The sequence below is a fragment of the Oryza sativa genome, chromosome 5, assembly GCF_034140825.1.
Source record: "Oryza sativa Japonica Group chromosome 5, ASM3414082v1".
NCBI lineage: Eukaryota > Viridiplantae > Streptophyta > Magnoliopsida > Poales > Poaceae > Oryza > Oryza sativa.
In genome coordinates, this window is record NC_089039.1 from 25,181,689 (window position 1) to 25,201,673 (window position 19,985).

The window sequence follows — 19,985 nt, forward strand, 5'->3', positions numbered from 1 at the left end:
GTGAAATCTATCTTGAAATACATAATTTTGATTTTACTTTTTGTTCAAAAGATCTCGGATGGAGACATGTCCTATATCGAAGTGAAAGAGTTCGATGAGATATATAACTTTATAATTCACAATATTTTTCATTTGAATATGTGTTATAAGTGATGTGATCTATTTCCAAAATATTTTTTGAATTTTTGAAATGACCTTGGATGGAGACATGCCATACATAGAAGTTGTAGAGCTCGACGAGATATGCAACTTTATAGTTGAAATTATTCTAGTTATCTAGAGTGTCAATTTTGTGTTTCATGTTTGGATAAGAATAGTGAAAAAAAAGACATGCAAAAGACCTATCAACAAGTGGTCTATGAATGAGATGGTAAGATTGGTTTGCATGTTTTGAGAGATCTTAGATTTAAATTTCACTATAACATGCATATAAATGTCACTTAAAAAATCATGAATTTGTGGCTATAACATTGTAAGTTCTTATGTGTGATGTGTGATAAGTTATCACCCGTCATGGATGAGTCATCAATGATGGATGTTCACTTGTCACAGATGAGGTTTCATTGATAAGTCTCTTCTCCGTCACATATATGTGTTGTCACCATTGTATTTTTCCACTTCCGAGTACTCCCTCCGTCCTAAATTATAAGGTCTATATTTTTTACACGGTCTTCGATGACATAATTTGACCATTAATTTATCTCATGTTATGTTTCTAACAAATATGAAATTAGCATAACATGAAAGTACTTTAAAATATGAATCTAGTGATATAACATGCACAATATTTAGCATATATATTGTTAGTATAATTATTAGACAAAAGTTATCAAGTTTGATTTTTCTTAAAAAGAGGACGCCCTATAATTTGGGACGGAGGGAGTAATATTTATCGTTAGTGCCTTGAAACAGAGAGTGAAATTCGCACAAACGGTACTTCCGTCATGCTTCCGTTATATACATGTGACAAAATCGTGTGTTACTAATATTCAGAGACTAACGCATTACTTTCTCAGCCAGAACTCCCGCCTGTTCTGGATGGCATGGCAGTGAAGTCCTAAGTAGTATAACTTGCCAAGTGCCTATAAATAAAAGCTATAGCTGCTTTCTAGCTCCTTGGGATATTAGAACGTACAGAATCAGCACTCAAAAACTATATACCTCGATCAACCCCAATTCCTCTCTGTCTGCTGGAAATCAACGATGAGAAGAGTAGTAGAATATTGTGCAGGTGGTCCAACGATACGATGCATAATTTGAGAATAGGATGTATGTGGAATTTGCGTTGGGTGATCAAGAGACCCTGAAGTCGATACGCTCCGGTTACAGCAACATGGATCAGTTCATTCTGTGTGTGATGAGCATACGACCTTACTATCTAACAGTATGTCGGTGCAGCGCGTCTAGGTGAACGTGCACCCAGGCGGTCCAGCCGTTTGCCTGCCTTAGGGCAAGTACTGTAAACCCCTACATTTTATCTCTAAATTTATCGCATAGGATTAAGTGATGAGTTGGAGGAGAGAAATTAGGAGAGAGAGAATGAGCCACCCCTCATACAAGGGGCAATCTCCACAGCATCTCTAAGAAAAATATAAAATGATATGAGAGTAAACTAATATTGGGGTTTGTGTACTAGAGGTGACATATTGTACTTGTTATCTCTTAATTAATAAGAATATAATATGGTTTAAATTAGATGTGACACTCACCTCCACTATAAAACTTGTCCTTAGGAGATCGTTCGTCGATTCTCGAGCTGAAAATTGAAAAATAAAAATTTTGGAGGCATGTGTTGACGATTTTGTAATGCATACGTATAGAAGCGACACTCAGACACCTAGCATGTGTTTGATTTGGGGACAAGATAGGACGGGTTAGGTCCATCCCTATTTTTGGATGGGATGATTCTATTTTTTTTCGGTTAAGGGGATAGAACATACCTTTTTTTTTTGTCTGATTTGAGAGATATAATGGGTTAGAATGATCCTATCAATTGTTTGGATGGAGGGATGAAGGTGGGTTGGCTAGATAGAATTACCACTTCACATTAGTTGTGAGGTTACCTCTCAGAATGTATACACTACAAATAATATTTGGATATGAAGATCACACTATGTAGAAATAAAATACCATTCATATAATATATGTTAAATATTTCGGAACTGTCCACAAACAAAGTAGGCTAAATCACTCTTTATCTGCGTGTATCTCTTGAATTTAATGATCTTTTTTCTTAATAATTCACTTATTCTTTTTACCCGTCTCTTCCTGGTTAAGGTAATGCATAGTTCCTAAGCCTGATTGTTTTTGATAGATTCGGACTAATCACAGTAGCAAGACGAACAAAATACTGCTAAAATCAACTTTGACGGGGGTAAAAACTAACATCATGCAGCGATAAGGTTAGATATGAATGGTTATCAGTGAGCAGAGGGAAGAGCGTCGTGCTGCCGCTGTCCGGGGACGATGGCGCGCTGTGCCGCCGCCGGCTCATCGCCCTGCCTCCCGCCGCTAACCCTAAACCGGCGAAGAGGAGAAAAGAGCGAAGGAGAAAAAACGGTACTTCCTCCGTTTCACAATGTAAGTCATTCTAGCATTTTCTACATTCATATTGATGTTAATAAATCTATACAGATATATATGTATAGATTCATTAATATCAATATAAATATAGGAAATGCTAAAATGACTTACATTGTGAAACGGAGGAAGTACTTCCGTTATGCTTCCGTTATATACATGTGACAAAATCGTGTGTTACTAATGTTCATAGACTAACGCATTCCTTTCTCCGCCTGTTCTGGTTGGCATGGCAGCGAGGTCCTAAGTAGTATAACTTGCCAAGTGCCTATAAATAAAAGCTATAGCTGCTTCTAGCTCCTTGGGATATTAGAACGTACAGAATCAGAACTCAAAAACTATATTAGGACTTTTACGGTACAATATACTATCAGTATATACTGGCAGTATATTGATGGGCATGTTAGGAATTTGATAGAAAATAAAAATAAGATTTTAGTAATTTTTTGTTCAGATTGAATTTAATTGGAAGTACCTCGTCTTAGATCTTATCGTGCAATAGAGGAGGAGCATCTTGAGTGACATTTGATGACGAAGCACGTGACGGTAGCACGATTTGATGATAGAATAACGAAGAAAAGATAAAATTACCCTTTCAAACTTTATACTGCAATCTAATTAACAAAAAAAATCAAATCAATCTACACCGTTAAATCATATATACTTGCAGTATGTACTAGCAGTATATTTTACCGTAAAAGTCCTAAAACTATATACCTCGATCATCCCCAATTCCTCTCTGTCTGCTGGAAATCAACGATGAGAAGAGTAGTAGAACATTGTGCCGGTGGCCCAACGATACGATGCTTAATTTGAGAATAGGATGTATGTGGAATTAGCGTTGAGTGATAAAGAGACCCTGAAGTTGACATGCTCCGGTTACAGCAACATGGATCTGTCCATTCTGTGTGTGATGAGCATACGACCTTACTATCTGACAAGATATCACTGCAGCTCGTCTAAGTGAACGTGCACCCAGGCGGTCCGGCCCGTCCAGGAGATCGTTCATCGATTCTCGAGCTGAAAATTGAAAAATAAAAATTTGGGAGGCAATGTGTCGACATATTTTTCTGTTAATTAAAATCAGTAAAACTTGTGTACGTGCCTTTTTTGACCGAGACCTCGAGTCCAGCTTCTCCATACTTGCCACGGTTAGTTTGTTGTTACTCATGTGAATATCTCATTTTTATTGCCCAAAGAAACTCATGTCACATCATCCATTGAATTTAGTTGGAGACAGAAAGGTAAAAGAGAAGAAAGAAAACGGTGAAAAGTGAAACTGAGAAATTACCAAGTAATTACACCATAGTTACATTATACTTATCCTGTAGTTATATTAATGTAAATACGGTGTAATTATAATGTAAGTGAATATATTTACAGTGTAAAAACGATTTTGACTATTTTTTTATGAAAAATGTGACGCTATAAATATAGCTACTCCCTAGTTAGAATTGAAATAGACAAGTAGATAAATATAGCTACTCCCTAGGTAAATTCGTATGTTATACGATAAGTTATAATGATAGAAATTACTCATGTTAAAGCTTCAAATAAAATGTTTTCAATACTCATGCAAAATCAAAGTTTAGATTTAAATTCTACTACTGTGCTACTGTGCTATAAAGTTTATTTAGATTTAAAGTTACCTTAATTTTTAAAGTGTTTCGTAGTACTGCACTCCCTAAATCAAACTGTAACTGGTTGGTGCAGCACTTAGTGCTAAGTCACTCGGCCACTGAATGTACTTAAATACATAACCTATATATGTGCCCTACTCCTCAGGGGCAGAATCAAATGAACATTGTGACGCTTGATGATCTCCTTCATTTGTTTCTTCCTAAGGCGAGAAGAGATGAGCATTGCATTTGTTGTTTTGATGATGAGATGCCCTGAGAATACTCAGAATAGGATGTGTTGGGAATTTGAGTTGGTCAGTACCTAGAATTGCAGGGTTAAATTGTGGCACTATGCTTGTTGGTAGCCATTCATATACTAGACATGAGTTACATAATTGTTCTTCAATCAATTCATTCCGAACGTCGAAGCATGGTTCATCTAGGAAAGTATGTTGTGTATATTCAGAGTTGCTCTACAAGTCAGTTCGGTCCTCAAGTTTGGCTCTGCTTTGAGTATGCTATCAAGGGTAAAAGGAAAATCACAGTGGATGACAGCCACGATTTATATAGTGACTCTATATGTAATTTCCTTTTTCAAGGTAAATCAATAGGTTTCAGTCCTGATTAGGTACAGCTTAATTGGTTGCTTATGCAATGTAGCACAGTCGTTAATACAAAAATGGCTACAACGATGGCATAATATTACTGTCATTAGTGAAAACAACCATGGCAGAAAAACACCACCGTTAATAAAATCACGGATAAAAAATTGGTTGGTCATCAAAGACGTATTCTTTAACGATCACGCTTTTGAATCCTGAAGCACATCAGACGGCCAAAAATTCAAAAGTTTTAAGGGAAAAGGAAAAATCTGCCGAGCGTTTTTTTTAGCAAATTCCGTTTACTCCGAGCAGTGAAATATAAACTGCATGTATTCTTGCTACACTTCGTTATATACGCTAACAACTAAAGAGAATGTTTTTCCTTTTTTCCTTCCTCTTCTTTGGCTGGTGTAGCACTGAAGTCCTAATAACTTGAGGTCACTCCATATATGTATGATACGAGCAATTTTACCATCCAACATTTGGTACATCGAGATACCACATTTTGCATACAAAATTTTATTAAAAATATCTCGAGGTATCGGTACCTCATGGTACCAAATCATTTTTGATCGTTGGATCTAGCTCGACCGGATGGGCATTGTTAGATTCAACGATCGAAAACGATTTGGTACCGTGGGGGGATTTGCAATTATGACACTGCAAACATTAACCTTTACTATAATGATGGTACCACGAGCTACTTTTTTGTTGGACCGGAGCAAATCTCCTACTCCCTCTGTTTTAGGTTACAGGACGTTTTAACTTTTACCAAAGTCAAACTACTCTAAGTTTGATTAGTTTTATAGAAAAACGTAGTAATATATTTTAACCCAGGACAAATATATTATTAAAATTTATTTAATTATAGATTTATAATAAAATTATGCTGGCGTTGTAAATATTACTATTTTTTCTACAGAATTAGTTGAACTTAGAGTAGTTTAACTTTGATCAAAGTTAAAACGTAGGGAGTACCTATGTACCTTGCCTGCTTGCCAGGTACTTTTTATTGGACCAGAGCAAATGTTATAAATTTAAGCTAACTTGTTGCTGCTACGTACTCTGGGCACTAGAAAACTGTAAAACCCAAATGCCCAATAAACCATATTCATCCAATGCCCATGGGAAAAGCAGCTGTGTTAGAATGTTGTCTCGATCGGTGGTTCGATGATCAGCGATGATCTGAGGATGGGATGCATGGGGAATTCGAGATGAGGAACCAGGACGCCGTGACGTACTGAAAGCCCATTTGAGGGATCACCACATTGAAGTGCATGTCATGTTAGCCCCTCACAGGTTAAATGCCCTGACAAATGTTGTGCTCTTGTTCGTTTGATCGGCCTTGTGATTGGCCCATCTGCTTGACAGAGACGGGACTTCGGTCGACCAGCTCAGAGCAAGTCTAATAGTGTAGTAAGCTATTAGCTTCAAAATAATAACCATGTCAGCAAAATATTTATATTTAGCTATAAGATGGTTTTAATTTATACAAATCTTGTTACACCCTGTTCGCGCGCAGTCTTGCTCATGAGAGATATGTTTTGTCATCTCTAGGTTGCTTATGGGATTCGTTAAGATTGTGTTAAAAATTAACCTTTTTACCATGTATTTTTTTAGAAACATAGTACAAACACAATCACTCACAACACACGCACACTCTATCCTTATAAGCACCTTCGCAATACTAGGCCGGCATATCTTGAGATTGACGAAATCACCATAAATGTCTTGCTGTTGACGGTAAGTCGCCTATCACTGAAAGAATAATTAGTTGTAAATACAAGCAATGGGGTGATTTGGATCCACCACAAGGAATATAACCAGTTCAGCCATGCTTACTTCGCTTTTGCAATGTAAAATTTAGTTGGACAATAAACGACTTCCTAGCAAATTTTAATGGGTTAATTGGATCCATGCCATTGCAACTTTGCCAAATTGAAAAAATGCTACTATTATTCATCATATTGGCTGTATGCCACTGGAAATTTCTAAAATTGGAACCATACCATTCCAGTCACTTTTTCTATCCTCTTCTCTCACGCCGTCTCCGTTCCCGTCCTCATCCCCTCCCTCCTTCCCGTCCTCTCGTTCCCAGGAGGCCAGGACGCCGTTGCCGAGGTCATCACAACCACCGTCGTCGTCCTCACCGCATCCCTGCTCCGCCGCGCCCATTCCCTCCTCTCCGCCAGCGCCCACCCTACCGCGGCAATCGACGCCCTCCACCTGCTCGCCGCACGTGCCGTTGGGATCCTCCACGCCATGGTCAACCCTGTCGAGCTCTCCATCATCTCCTTCGTGTCCTCGTCGTCCTGCCGTTTCTTCCTTCTTTCTTTTTTTCTTCCCCCAGTTGGTGTGGAGGGGAGTCTGCACGATCTTGTGAACATGCGGCATACCCTTGTGAATGGTGGGAGCCTGCACGACCTCCTCCGTAGGGGCGGATCCAGCACGGGGGCCTCCGCAGGGGCGTATCCAGTACGGGAGCGGCGGGTCTCGAGCCCCCGCTACTGGCGTGAAGACTATGAAAGCCCCCACAAAGAACCCACTAAATTCTTTTACCATATGTAGATGGTAGGGGGACTGTAACTCTATCTAATTTGCTCAGACCCACTGCTATTTCTTTCTGCATCCGCCACTGCTCCTCCACGTCGCTGCCGTAGCCGGAGAGGACCTCCTCCGCCTCCTTCCACGGCTTGGGTTGCTGCATGCAGGGGTGGCACCACCGCTGCATCGGCCTTACCCGTGAACGCCTCATCGCTGGATGAGCGCAAAACAGGAGCATGATTTCTTCGATTAGATTTGATTCGACTCGACTTTTGTTTCTTGGCCGTGAGTTCTTCCTCTTCTTGATGAGAAAACAAAAAGAGAGAAAGGATAAATTCTTTTGATTTGGTTGGATTTGTTCGGATTGGTTCGCTTTGGCCATTGCTTGTTGACGATGAAGCTGGGCATGGCAGTTCCACCAGCAGTAAGGTGGCGTTGGTAGGGCCTCCTCTCCTAGCTCGCAGTCGACGCGGCCCTCGCCGTCGTAGATTCGACTCACCCGGACCTCCTCACCCAGTTCGCCGTCGATGCCGCCCTCGTCGGGAAGTCCGCCGCGGTGGTCGGAATGAGACAGGAACGGAGACGGTATGAGAGAGGAGGATGAAAAAAGTGACTGGAGTAGCATGGTTCTAATTTTAGAAATTTCCAGTGACATGTAGCCGATATAACGAATAATAGTGACATTTTTTTATTTTAGTAAAGTTATAGTGGTATGGATCCAATTAACCCAATTTTTAATTGGCCAGTAAACGATTTGCTAGCACTGTAATATAAGGGATTTTGCCTATATATAGGCAAAATCCCTTAAATTTGTAGACGGAGGGACTATCAAACAAATTTTTATTGTTAAAAAGAACATACTAGGAAAGTGATACCAAATCAAACAATATAATACACCACCCCAAACGAAATCATTTTTTTATAGATATAGACACTCTAAGTTAATTACCGAAAAACAATTTTAGCGTTCTAAGGAGGAGGTATTGAAGAAAAAAAAAGACACGTCACTTAAACAAAACGCATGGCATACTAGTCAAAGCAAAGATGTTGAGGAGGTATTGAAATCAAGAAAAAATTGCAAAAGAAACAGTTCAGGTCTTTGCTTTTCCAGAAACCTGCAATTTGGAAACGTCACTTCTTCAGAAGTAATTCAATTGGCGCATGATAGTGATTAATTAGTGCCTTAGTGGTCGTTTGATCATCGAGTGCTAATTAGTACTCCTCATACGAGTGCAAACATTTTTTTTCTTCTTCTTTTGGCTTTTTGATGGAATATGAATGATGCCAGAGCAATAGATGACCACATATTTATAGATGACCATATATTGATCTAGGTGGGAAAAAAATTAATGACAAAGTTACCCCTAATCACTGTAGTATTAGTAAATTACTATTTTTTCTTAATAATGAACGGTTCAGATCATCTTCTACTAGTAGTATAATTTTACCAATAGAGAGAGCACCACGATATCGCTAGTGTTTTATATGTGTGAAAAGAAATGCATGGAACTAGCTAATGCTGAGAGAGTAATGTTTTCCTTCTTTTTCTCTGGCTGGTGTAGCACTGAAGTGCCATATATCTTATCTAGGCCCTGTTTGGAGAACTAGCAAAGAGTTATTTTGAGAGCTATTTTTTTTCACAAGAAAATAACCCTCCAATAAAATAGCCCTAAGTTGTTTGGATCCAACGGTTATTTTAAGAGCTATTTGGTCTTTAATGTAACTTCCTATGGAGAGAGATAGAGAGAAAATGCAATTTTTCAGTGGGCCCTACCCAAAATAGCCCCAATTAGCACCTCTTGGGTGGAATAGTTTTTTTGGTGGGTTATTTTCAAATAGCCCTCAATTAGCTCATCCTTTTAGATTTTTTTTGACAATTTAGGCTATTTAAGGGAGGGCTTAAAAAATATCCCTTCGATCCAAACAGAACCCTAATTACCTTGCCAAGTGCCCATAAAAAGGCTAGCTGTTGTTGCTACTTCGGCAGTATCACCAGCACTAGAAAACTGTACGCCCAAACCATCTTCATCCTCTGTCTGTCGGAAAAGCAGCGGTGAGAAGAGAACGTCTATAGAATGTCTGTGTCAGTAGTTCGACGATGCGATACCCTGAGGATGGGATGCATTTGGAATTCGAGATGAACAACGATGACATTCCAAGGCTCCTTCTTAGGCATGATTTGTCATGTTAGCCTTTAGCAGACTGAAAATATTTGCCAATTGCAGTGCTCCAATTCACTTGATTGGCGTTGCGATTGTCCCCTTTGCAAGAGGCAAGGATCTTCTGGGGCCGTCCTGCTCGTCACGCAAACCTCAGGAGAGCTCGTCGCGCGTTGCGAGATTTCAGTGCGTGGAGTTGCCGGTGAAACGACCAGCATTGGGCAGAATAACTTCTCGCGTGCATAATTATCTCGTTAGGTTTTTTTTTTGTCTTCTCCAGTTGATTCTGGGATTTCACAAAGGCAGTATTAATAAAATGTTTCACCATGTACTCTCTCCGTTTCAAAATATTTGACACCGTTGACTTTTTAGCACATATTTGACCGTTCGTCTTATTAAAAAAATTTATGAAATATGTAAAACTATATGTGTACATGAAAGTATATTTAACAATAAATCAAATAATATGAAAAGAATAAATAATTATTTTGAATAAGACGAATGGTCAAACACGTACTAAAAAGTCAACAATGTCAAACATTTTAAAACGGAGAGAGAATAACTTAATTGGACAGTAATTAAATGATTTCCTAAGCAGTGTAATGATTTTCTTAGCACCCTACCCTTGGTGCTTGGTCTATTTGGATTGGAAGGAAAGGAATAACATGTGTTCAGCCGCTGCACACCGTCCTGGCCCGAGGTCGTCATGGCCATGACGTAGGAGCCGCCAGAGTGGTGCAGGAAACCACCCTCTGGCGGCTTGCCAGGGCCTTGTAGCCTGCACTTCCTATGTAGGGTGCTAGGTCACTAGGTCATCTATTTTGTAGTGTGAGAATAGGGGTAAGTTCCTCTGGTTTTTAGTTTCTTTTTCTTTCTCAGCTCTTGGCTATTGTTTCCTTTTTGTTTGGTCCCGTTTGTAAAATTTTATTCCTCCTGATACAAAGGTGCGTTATCCTTTTGCGTATTCCCGAAAAGGAAACTATGGCGTGATATGAAACTTTTTACCCCTTCCCCAACATTCAGGTAGGAGAAGCTCCTCCCCACTCCCTCCTTGACTAGTCTAGAAAAAGGAAAAGAAGAACTCTGGGTCTATTATGTCGCTCGTTGCCTCGCCAGAGCTCCGGCCACTACCTGTCGATCTGCATGACTAGATGTAAAATCAAATTGTGTTTGATTCTTATTCTATGATGAACAATTGGCATATGAGATTATAGTTTTTAATATTTGAGGATTATTGGTGAAGTGGTTTTGGAGATGATTGGATTTACAAGTGTTATTCAGGTGCTGCTGTTTTGTCAGGTCCGGTCAGACCGAGTGGGTGCTGCCGGTCAGATCGGCCAGCCTGCGGTCTGACCGGCCGACTCTGCGTCGGTTTCGGTTTCGGGTAGTTTGATTGGATATCCGTGGATATTTTGTATTTATGGCTTCTAGATAGATACTATACGTATGTAATACTGTTGTTTGCTAATAATGAGTTAAGTTGGAGATAGCTTGGTCTAGGAATATGGTTTATTTGTTTGATTCATGTGTATGTGACTTGATGCCTCGCGGGGGAGTTTTGCCGGTGATGGATCAGGAGTCAACTTGGAGATAAGGTGACGTCCGGACGGTCAGATATCATGTGGGATACTTAGGCTAACGATCAATATACGTGGTTGGTGAAGATTTTATATGGCATACGATGGACATATTGTGTGTGTATGGGATGCAAAGTTGAATTTGGAAGGAGTCCAAATTTGATATAATTGGAGTTTGTAAAGTTGGTTTCTTGTACGACAAGGTTTCCTAGATAGATTAGGACTTCTTGTATGAGTTTAGTTCGTGGCTTTAGGCTGCCTACCCCATGTATAAATAGAGAGGGAGCGTGAGACTTCCTAGTATTGCTGTTGAGAGCATTGAGTTGAGAGTTGAGTTAGGGTTTCGAGTTTAGTCGAAATTTTCGTGAGGAGTGCTATTGTTGCACTTTGTAAACACAGATAGAAGTAATAAAGTTGTCATCTACATCAAGAGTTCTTCGATTTGTGTTTACTCGGGTTCGGCGGTCTAACCGGCGAGACACCGGCGGCATCGCAGCGATCAGACCGACGGGTTAGTAGCGGTCAGACCGGCGACGGCAGTTTATCTTGGCGGTCAGACCGGAGATACAATCTCGGTCAGACCGACGCATCTACTTCGGTCAGACCGCGATTCGTCGAAATTGAGGGTAACTTTTGTTTCCGCTAAAAGTTTTGGTTTTTGGGTACATCAACCATTCACCCCCCCCCCCTTTGATTGGCTTAGTTCTTGATGTTCGATCCTACGCTACACTTCCTTCTCCACTTGCTCAAGGTAAATAGATAGGTTTCAATCCTGTGATCGTCCAAGTACATATGATTGTATTGATCAAATAGAACACGAATTGATGATGTCCACCTGAATGACTTGAATCAAGTTGAGGCAAACATCATATAGAAAAATATATTTTTCCACCTCCCAGTACAAGTTCTCATTAGTGCCTTAAATCACACAGAAAAAAATAATTCACTGTAGAAAATAAAATATACTGTCCTTGCGTTGTACTTTGGTTATATATATATGTGAGTATGTGGCCAAATAATGTGTTACCAATGTTCAGATCGAAATGTTCTCCTTTTTCTCCTCTCGTCTGGTTGGTGTGAGGCACTGAAAGTGCTAGCGCCTCTTCAATTCCAAGTGCCCATAAATAAATAAGCTAGCCACTACTCCTCAGGGCAGAAATCGGCACCATAAAATTGCAAACCATGACCATCTCCTTCCTCTGTTTTGTGAGAAAGCAGTTGTGAGAAATAGTAGAACGCTATCTCTGTGATTCGACGATGTGATGCGCTAAGAATGGAATGCAAGGGGAATTTGAGGCAAACAACCTCAATGTAGAGAAGCTCGTGCATAGGCATCCTATGTAATGTTAGCCTCTCATAGATTTCCTACCTCGCCAAATACTGTGCTCTAGTTCATCCTGTGTGCTGAGAGCATAAGAAAGAAGTCATAGAATTAGTCGTAGCAAGCGAAGTTATCGTTGAAACTGTCATAGTAGACCATAGTAATCGTCGTAGCAAGCGAAGTTGTCGAAGTCGTACTCATCGTCGACGTCGCTGTAGTTGATGGTCTCGGTGTTCGCACAAGAGCCATTGCTTGAAGGGCTGAGATAGCTGGCGATCTCGGTAGATGAGCAAGATCCGAGTGGCTGGAAGATAACACCGACCTCCCTGGAGCCAGATTCAATATGAGCCAAAGTCAGATTAGATCGAGACCTGCGGGGAGAGGATGTCCTTGATCCGAATATGGTGGTGAGGTCGTCTAGGAGTCGCATGGTGATCACCGGGTAAACCGGTGTGTCTTGAGCTGGGCTTAGTGAAGAGAAAGAAGTCTTGGGGGTCTCGCCCTAGTGGTTCGAAGCCAACTCGGGAGAGATGATGTTGGAGTAGATCTTGGCCGAGTTCGGGAGACCAAACGGGGCCAAGCCGCCGTCTCTTCTCGACTGGTTCGAATCCTAGTCGAGAAGAGTGATCTTGCCGAAGTTGTCGGTGATGAAGTCGAGCACTACAACAAAAACATTATATAAAGACACTTTTGTAGAGGCATTTTGCAAATTGCCTCTAAGATCAGGAGTTTTATAGCGTAGAGACACTTTATATAGGCACTTTCAAAATTGTCTAGAAAACTTTTACTCTAGAGACACTTTAGAAATATTTTCAGCACATTTTATTAGATTTTATCTTGTAAAGGCATTCTTTCGGCACTTTAAAATGTGTCTAACATGTAAAGACATTTGCTTGAGACACTTTAAACTCTGTAGAGACACTTCTTACAATAAAAGTATACTAAATGGCTAAATATAAGTAACTTAAGGCATAAACATATACAATGAATGACATGGGGTTGAGTTGGTTAGTGCCTTGAAGATAAGAATGATTTGTTCAAGAGATCATGAGTTCAAGGATGGACAAAAAACAAGGGAAAATATTTTTTTCTCATTTCTACATTGGTTTCATATGGTTGTGGTACAATTTAATGTCTCTAGAAAATGCCTCTACCACCTTATAGACATTTTATAAAATGCATCTTCGTTTGTAGAGACAATTCACCATAAGACACTTATTAGACATTTTTTAAAATTCCTCTATAGTATTGTAAAGGCATTTGAAAAGAGTCTCTATAGTACTAGAAAAATGTCTCTACAAAGCATTTTTCTTGTAGTGGAGGCTGCCGAAGCGGTACGCCTGCCCTGGAGGGAAGGCAAAGTAATACCTGATGTAGATCCAATCGCACTAGTTGGCAAAAAAACTTGACGCTACCCCTACCTGGCGCGCTAACTGTCGAAACTAGATTTCGGCAATATTAAAGGGGTAGCGAACAAGCAGGAAAGTGGATGGGTTATGAGACAAAGGATTTATACAGGTTCAGGCCTTCTCGATGAGAAGTAATACCTACTCCTGTCCGGAGAAATATTCTGCTGATTATGTTATTGATCTGACGATCTAAGGTGTGGTTATGCCCTCAAGGGGCACCCGACCCCTCCTTATATAGGCGAAGTAGTCAGGATTACAAGAGACTTTATCCCTTACAGTCTAAAGCTCTATATATACTTTACAATCATAACTGACTAGAACTACAAGATATTTCCTTGATACGCCAGTTAACATAATACTCGAGTCCTGATCTATACATATTCTACTCATATAAGTTATTCTCTATAACCAGTCGAATAACATTGCCTTGTGCGTATATGGTAATCTCCACAGAAATGGTGTTCCTGTTCGTCTTGCAAGGGACAATAGCATGAACCGTGCCAATTGTTGCGGGGAAGCCTTAGCCGAGCCTGAATGTGTGGACAGAGTGCATTGATTTGATGGTGGAAACATGGAGCGTTGTTGCTTATAAGACGATCTATTAGCTAGGATTGCCTCATGTTAATCGGATCGTGTTCACCATCCAGCAGGCATATGCATGCATCTCTTTGATTTTCTTACATCCACTACCATAGAACACCTGATAGATGCCGGTTGGGAAACCCCATAGGTACCGGTTTTTTCAACCGGTACAACGAAGGCGGCACTGTTATGAAGAGAAAATGGATGTTGGTTTCAGTGCTGGTTTAGAACCGACACCTTTGAGGTTTCAAGAATAAAAAAACGGCTCGATGCATCGGCTTGATTTGAGTCGATGCATCGAGTAAATCTCCTTCGCCCCAACCAGATTGCATACAACAATTTAATTTATATACATGCAAGAACAACAAGAACACACATGAACAGAAAGAAAAGCATGAACAGAAAGAACACAACTCCCATCGGGCCATTGTCATCTCTCTTGCCGTCAGGCCACAGCCGCACCTTGTGCCGGGCCGGTGCCTCCCCTCTCGGCCGTGTTAGAGTTTATGTCGAATATGTGTACATAGTCGGTTACAGTTTAGGACTTGGAGTTGTACTAGGTATAGGACTAGAGTAAGAGTCGGACTCTGTCATAAGATCTCTCATAAATAGAGGGACGTGCCTGTTGTAACCGCATGGCTACATAGCATAGCGAGAGGGACCGGCTACCGGCGGCGATCGGCCATGAGTTGTTGTAACTCTGATACTGTCACATCCTGATTTTTGTTTCAGGATTTATAAATTATTTAATAAATTATTATTAGAATTTATATTAAATGTTCATTAATTTACAAGTGAAGTTAAATGTGGGAAATAAAATTTCCTAAATATAAAGCATGGATGGATTTAATTTTTATTAAATTCTCCATGGTTAATTATACTCTCTGGAATATTCTCGGATTTTTCGGAGCTCAATTCCTAATTTTAATCATACAAAGAACATTTCAGTAATTACCCACATATTAAATTAATCATTAAATGGTCTAATTATAATTTTGTATAGTACTTTGAGTGTCCAAGTATTTTCAGGATTTTTCTTGAAATTATTTGAGCATTGGAAGTATTTTTAACAATTCAAAGATCATTTAAGTGATTATTTTAATTGGAAAAGTAATAAAATTCTCCTCCCTTGTCTTAGGCTGAATCGGCCTATTCCTTTCCTTCCTCTCTCTTCCGCCGGTCCAACCCGAGCCTGCATCCTCTCTTCTTCTCTCAGCCAAAGTCCAGTTATGCTCCCTCTTCTAATCAGGCTGAGAAAAGAAAAGCCCGGCAAGAAGTCTACTTCCCCTCCCCGCGCTACTGTTCATCTTCCAACTCAGGCAGAGCCCGAGCCAGCCGTGCCGTGCACAGTGCCACCGCCTCCTCCTTCCAAATCTCGCCTCCCCGTTGCTCCTTTTTTCAATTTAGTTGAGGGGAAATATTCCTCTTATCCTCCTCTATCTTTACCCCAAAAATCTGAGCTAATCGTTGAGTATCTTATCCGAATCGAACTCGTTTTCGAGTTTATCTCCAAAACCGAGTTTTTGATTTCCCGGATCGATTTCTTGCGAGAGGAGTCCGATCTCTTCAATCCAAGGCTATAAATAGGACCCCCTAGTCCTCCTCTTTCGTTTGCCCCCTCTCCCGTGATCTCCCGTGCCTCGTAGCGCCGCCGCCACGTGCTCCACCCCGCCATCGTCGCCGGCCGAGCTCCATCCGCGTCGCGCCGCCGCCTCCGTCGTCGCCGCCGGTCGCCGTCACCACCATTAGGTGCGCGGGAGGGTGGAGAAGCCCGGCCGCCTGACCCCCGAAGCCGCCGACCACCGCAGCTCCGGCGCCACCGTCGACCGAAGCCGCGCCGCCGCTAGACCTCATCGCCGGCCGTCGTCGTTCGTCGTTTGGTTCGAGGGTGAGTACCGTTAGGTTCGTCTCGTCGTCCTCTACGTGTACATGTCCTTCAAAGTCGCAGCCGACCATCCAATCTCCGGCGAGGTCGCCATCTTGGTCCGGCCATTGATGAGGTATCATGACGTCATCATCGTTTTTCTTTTTCCAGTTTTTCTAATAGATTAAATCTTCGGAAATTCATAACTAAATCATCGTAACTCGGTTTTGAGTGGTTCAAGTTGCTAAATTCATCTAAAATCATGATCCACATGTTTGTTTACTTTATATGTACTTTTTATGCTTGTTTTTGTACTGTTTATTTGGTTTTTATTAGTCTTTTTCTTCGTTTTGCATGTTAGCTTGTCGTTTCCGTCGTTGCGAAGGTTTGTGAGTGCGTCGGGAGTGTTCAAAAGATTAATTGAAGACCGATTATTGCAAGGCAAGTCACACAGATACTAAATACAATCCTTTGAGCATGTTGATCCTATATTTAAATTCTATATTTATTTCAACTGTGCATTTATTTTCGAATGTCACTGGGTGGTGTGAATCTATTCCTTTGTTATGGCCTGTTTGCATTGATTACTCTATTCCTTGATACCTTGGGATATTATAATTTGACTAGTTGAGATTTATATATATTGGTTCAACTAGATGTTAGATATAATTGCTTAGCCATGCTTCGAAACATTAGCTCACTAATGGGATGAATCATATGTAGTACATTATTATTTATGGTTATATTTAATGGTAGCTCACGATGGTTAATCGTGTTATGATAATTAATTGGTAATTAAAATATGATTAATGGTGGGTTGTGAGCACATGGTTTTGAAGGTCGTGCTCATGGCAATTAAGGACCGGTTCGCAAGCTACTGTTGTGAAACATTAACCGTGCCAACCACAAGCCAGCGTGGGCAACGGCTTTACCTTTTGTATAACATGGTTCATTGCGGAGCACCAGACTGAGAAGTGGCGGAGACAAGCCCACGGGGGTCGCTGGGGAGTCCATGCCTTGTTTTATAAGGGGGTGATTATGATCCAGGAATGGTGCACTGTGGTGAGTTGTGATGTGCAGAGGGTATTGTCACAGCCTCTATTCGGGTACTTTCCAGTATCGCGACGCATGGTAGACATGATGTTGAGGCTGTGTCTTGTGGGTACAGTGGTACACCTCTGGCCAGAGTAAAACTATTCGAATAGCCGTGCCTGCGGTTATGGGCGGGTTGAGCAATGTTTTTCGTGATTAGTCTCACACCTCTCACAATAATTATGGATGTTATACCTGGTAATAATTTGCTTAGCTCCTGGTTTGGAGTTAGATCTGTACAACCGGGTATGGTTGTTCAGGATGGTTGGGCCTGTGCAGCATGGGTGTGTTGTTCAGTGTTGATTAAAATTTCTGATTAATTACTCCACTGTTTCACTTCTCTTAAATGTTTTGCTAAATGTTGCTTTTGCAAATGAGCCTATATTATGCCATCCTTTGGTATCCTTGTGCACTTGCAAATTTGCTGTGTGGCTTGTTGAGTATGTCATATGCTCATTCTTGCAATAATCAATCAACCTCCTTTGAAGAAAAAGGATCCAGAAGGAGAAGACGTTTGGCTTATACCCCAGTTGAGCTGCCTGTGGGAGTGGAGCTGAAGCCATCGCTAGACCATTATTCCGCTGCTGTTTTCTTTTCTTTTGTAAGTGTGTAACGTTATTATTATGATGGATTTGTATATTAAATTGTCAGTTTGTGTACCTCGGCTGATTCCTGGACGAGGATTTTATGCACAAATAAGTTCGGAAATTACTAGTGAATTTCCGGGCGTGACAGATACGCTGTATATGCTGGATCGGGAAGGAGCGCCCGTAATCAGTGCCACGGAGATGTAGGCCTCGGCTGAACTCCGTTATCAAATATCGTGCCTCGGTGTCGTCATCGTGTTTGGATCTCCTATGGCATTTCTTCCGCATTTGGTTTCCGATGTGATTTCGTGGCTGCTTTTATAACAAGTGGTATCAGAGCCTACGGGAGATCCATGGTAGAGGTACGAGGGTGGTGCTCCACGCTGCGACGACTACACAGGGTGTCCAGGACGGACATGGACGCAAGGTGGAGCACGACGGCGATCAACGGAATTTGATCGGTGGAATCGGACATTTCAGGCGGTGGTCTGAACCGTTCGATGGCTGCAATCAACAGGGAGATGACTAGACGTGGTGCTCGGGTTGATGGCGGCGGAAGCGATTGGCAATTCAATTGGTGGGTCGAACACTTCGGGCGGGTGGCTCAAACTTTCCGGTGAGCTATTTTCAACAGGGAGCGGCTGGCCAGACGCTCGGGGTTGATTGAAGCTGGAGGTGATTGGCGTTCTCGATCGGTGGAATCGAACACTCTGGGCGGGTGGCCTAGGCCTTTCGATGAGCTGCGTTCGACAGGGAGACGGCTAGATGTAGCACTCGGGTCATTCGGCGGCTGGGAAGACGACACGCGACTTGTCGGCTTCGGTTCGCGACTAGATTGATGGCGTTCAATCGAAAGTCGGAGCGGGTGGATCCTACAGGCTGTTTTGGAGGTGTTAACGACAAGGTACTGCATGGAGGATTGCTACTTAGCAGCGTACATGCGATGGATGGTAGAACAGAGAAGCGTCAGCATAGAATCAGTACATATTGGCGGCAGAAGTCGTTGACGATGTCGGTGGTCGTGCTGTGTGTGTTTGCTCTGGAACCAGGATGTTGCTGGCGTACGTGAAGCTTGGAGGTCAGGGTCGTGGTGGTGTGCACGATTTTGCGTTGAGGCGTGCCGGCGACGGAGACAGAAGCGGCGCTGGTAGTAGCAGGCCCGATCTGGGTTCATGCAGGACTTGACTTGGTGGAGGTCATGGTATAGGAGTCGGGCACGGTTCGATTTCAATACACATGGCACGGACGAGGACTGTATTCGTTTTGGAATCGGAGTCAAGTTTTACCCAAAATAGAAGCAGCAGGGATTCCACAGGATTGCAGAGATTGCAATCGAATCAAACCAACCAAAGCAACGAAGAGATCGTACCCGATTTCTTGGGCGGCGGGGGGTTTGGGCGACGAACTGCGAGCGGTAGGAGCACGGCTTGGTGTAGTCGTCGTGCAGGTGCCGGCGAGTTCGACGCGGGCCGACTCCTGCGAGGAGGTGGCAGGTACTGGCGAAGGGGCGGCGGCGACGCTCCTGTATCGGGGAGGTGGCTCCCGTGGGCGTCGGCATCCTCACCGGCAGGAAACCCACGGCGGAAGCAACGGTGGTTGCCCTCACCGGCGAAGTCCTGAGGGGAGGCGGCGCAAGGGAGTCCAGCTCCCGTGCGTGGCAGCGCCTTCCAGCGGGCGACAGCGTTGAAGAGAAACCTAGGCTGCGGCAGTAGCAGCGGCGGCGCTATTTCTTGGGGACGCGGAGGAGTGGTAAGGTGCGACGGGCTCTGGTGCTCATGGTCAGCAGAAGGAGTGGCGGCTGGGAAGAGGCGCGTAGGCGCTGGGCGGCGGCGCACTTGGGCCGAGGAGACGCGAGCGAAGGAGCGAGAAGAGGGTCGATCTGGTCCTTCTGTGTTGACTGGGTCTTACCGATAGAAAAACCAGTTGGTTTTTTGGAGAAGGAAAAGACCGGTCGGTCCGCTGGTTAGGCTGTTTATGGTTGAGTCTGTTGTGGCTTTGCACGTGACGAGGCTATGGGCTGCATGGAACGTTAATTCATTCGTGCATTGA

General features: G+C 42.3%; 1 long non-coding RNA gene across 1 annotated transcript; it reads left to right on the plus strand.

The window, feature by feature from the left end:
• The first annotated feature begins 15,683 nt into the window (after positions 1-15,683).
• LOC136356448 (uncharacterized) lies at positions 15,684-18,205 on the plus strand. The gene is made up of 2 exons (XR_010741273.1): positions 15,684-16,393; positions 16,619-18,205. It is a non-coding gene; the product is annotated as an uncharacterized lncRNA (long non-coding RNA).
• Positions 18,206-19,985: the final 1,780 nt, after the last annotated feature.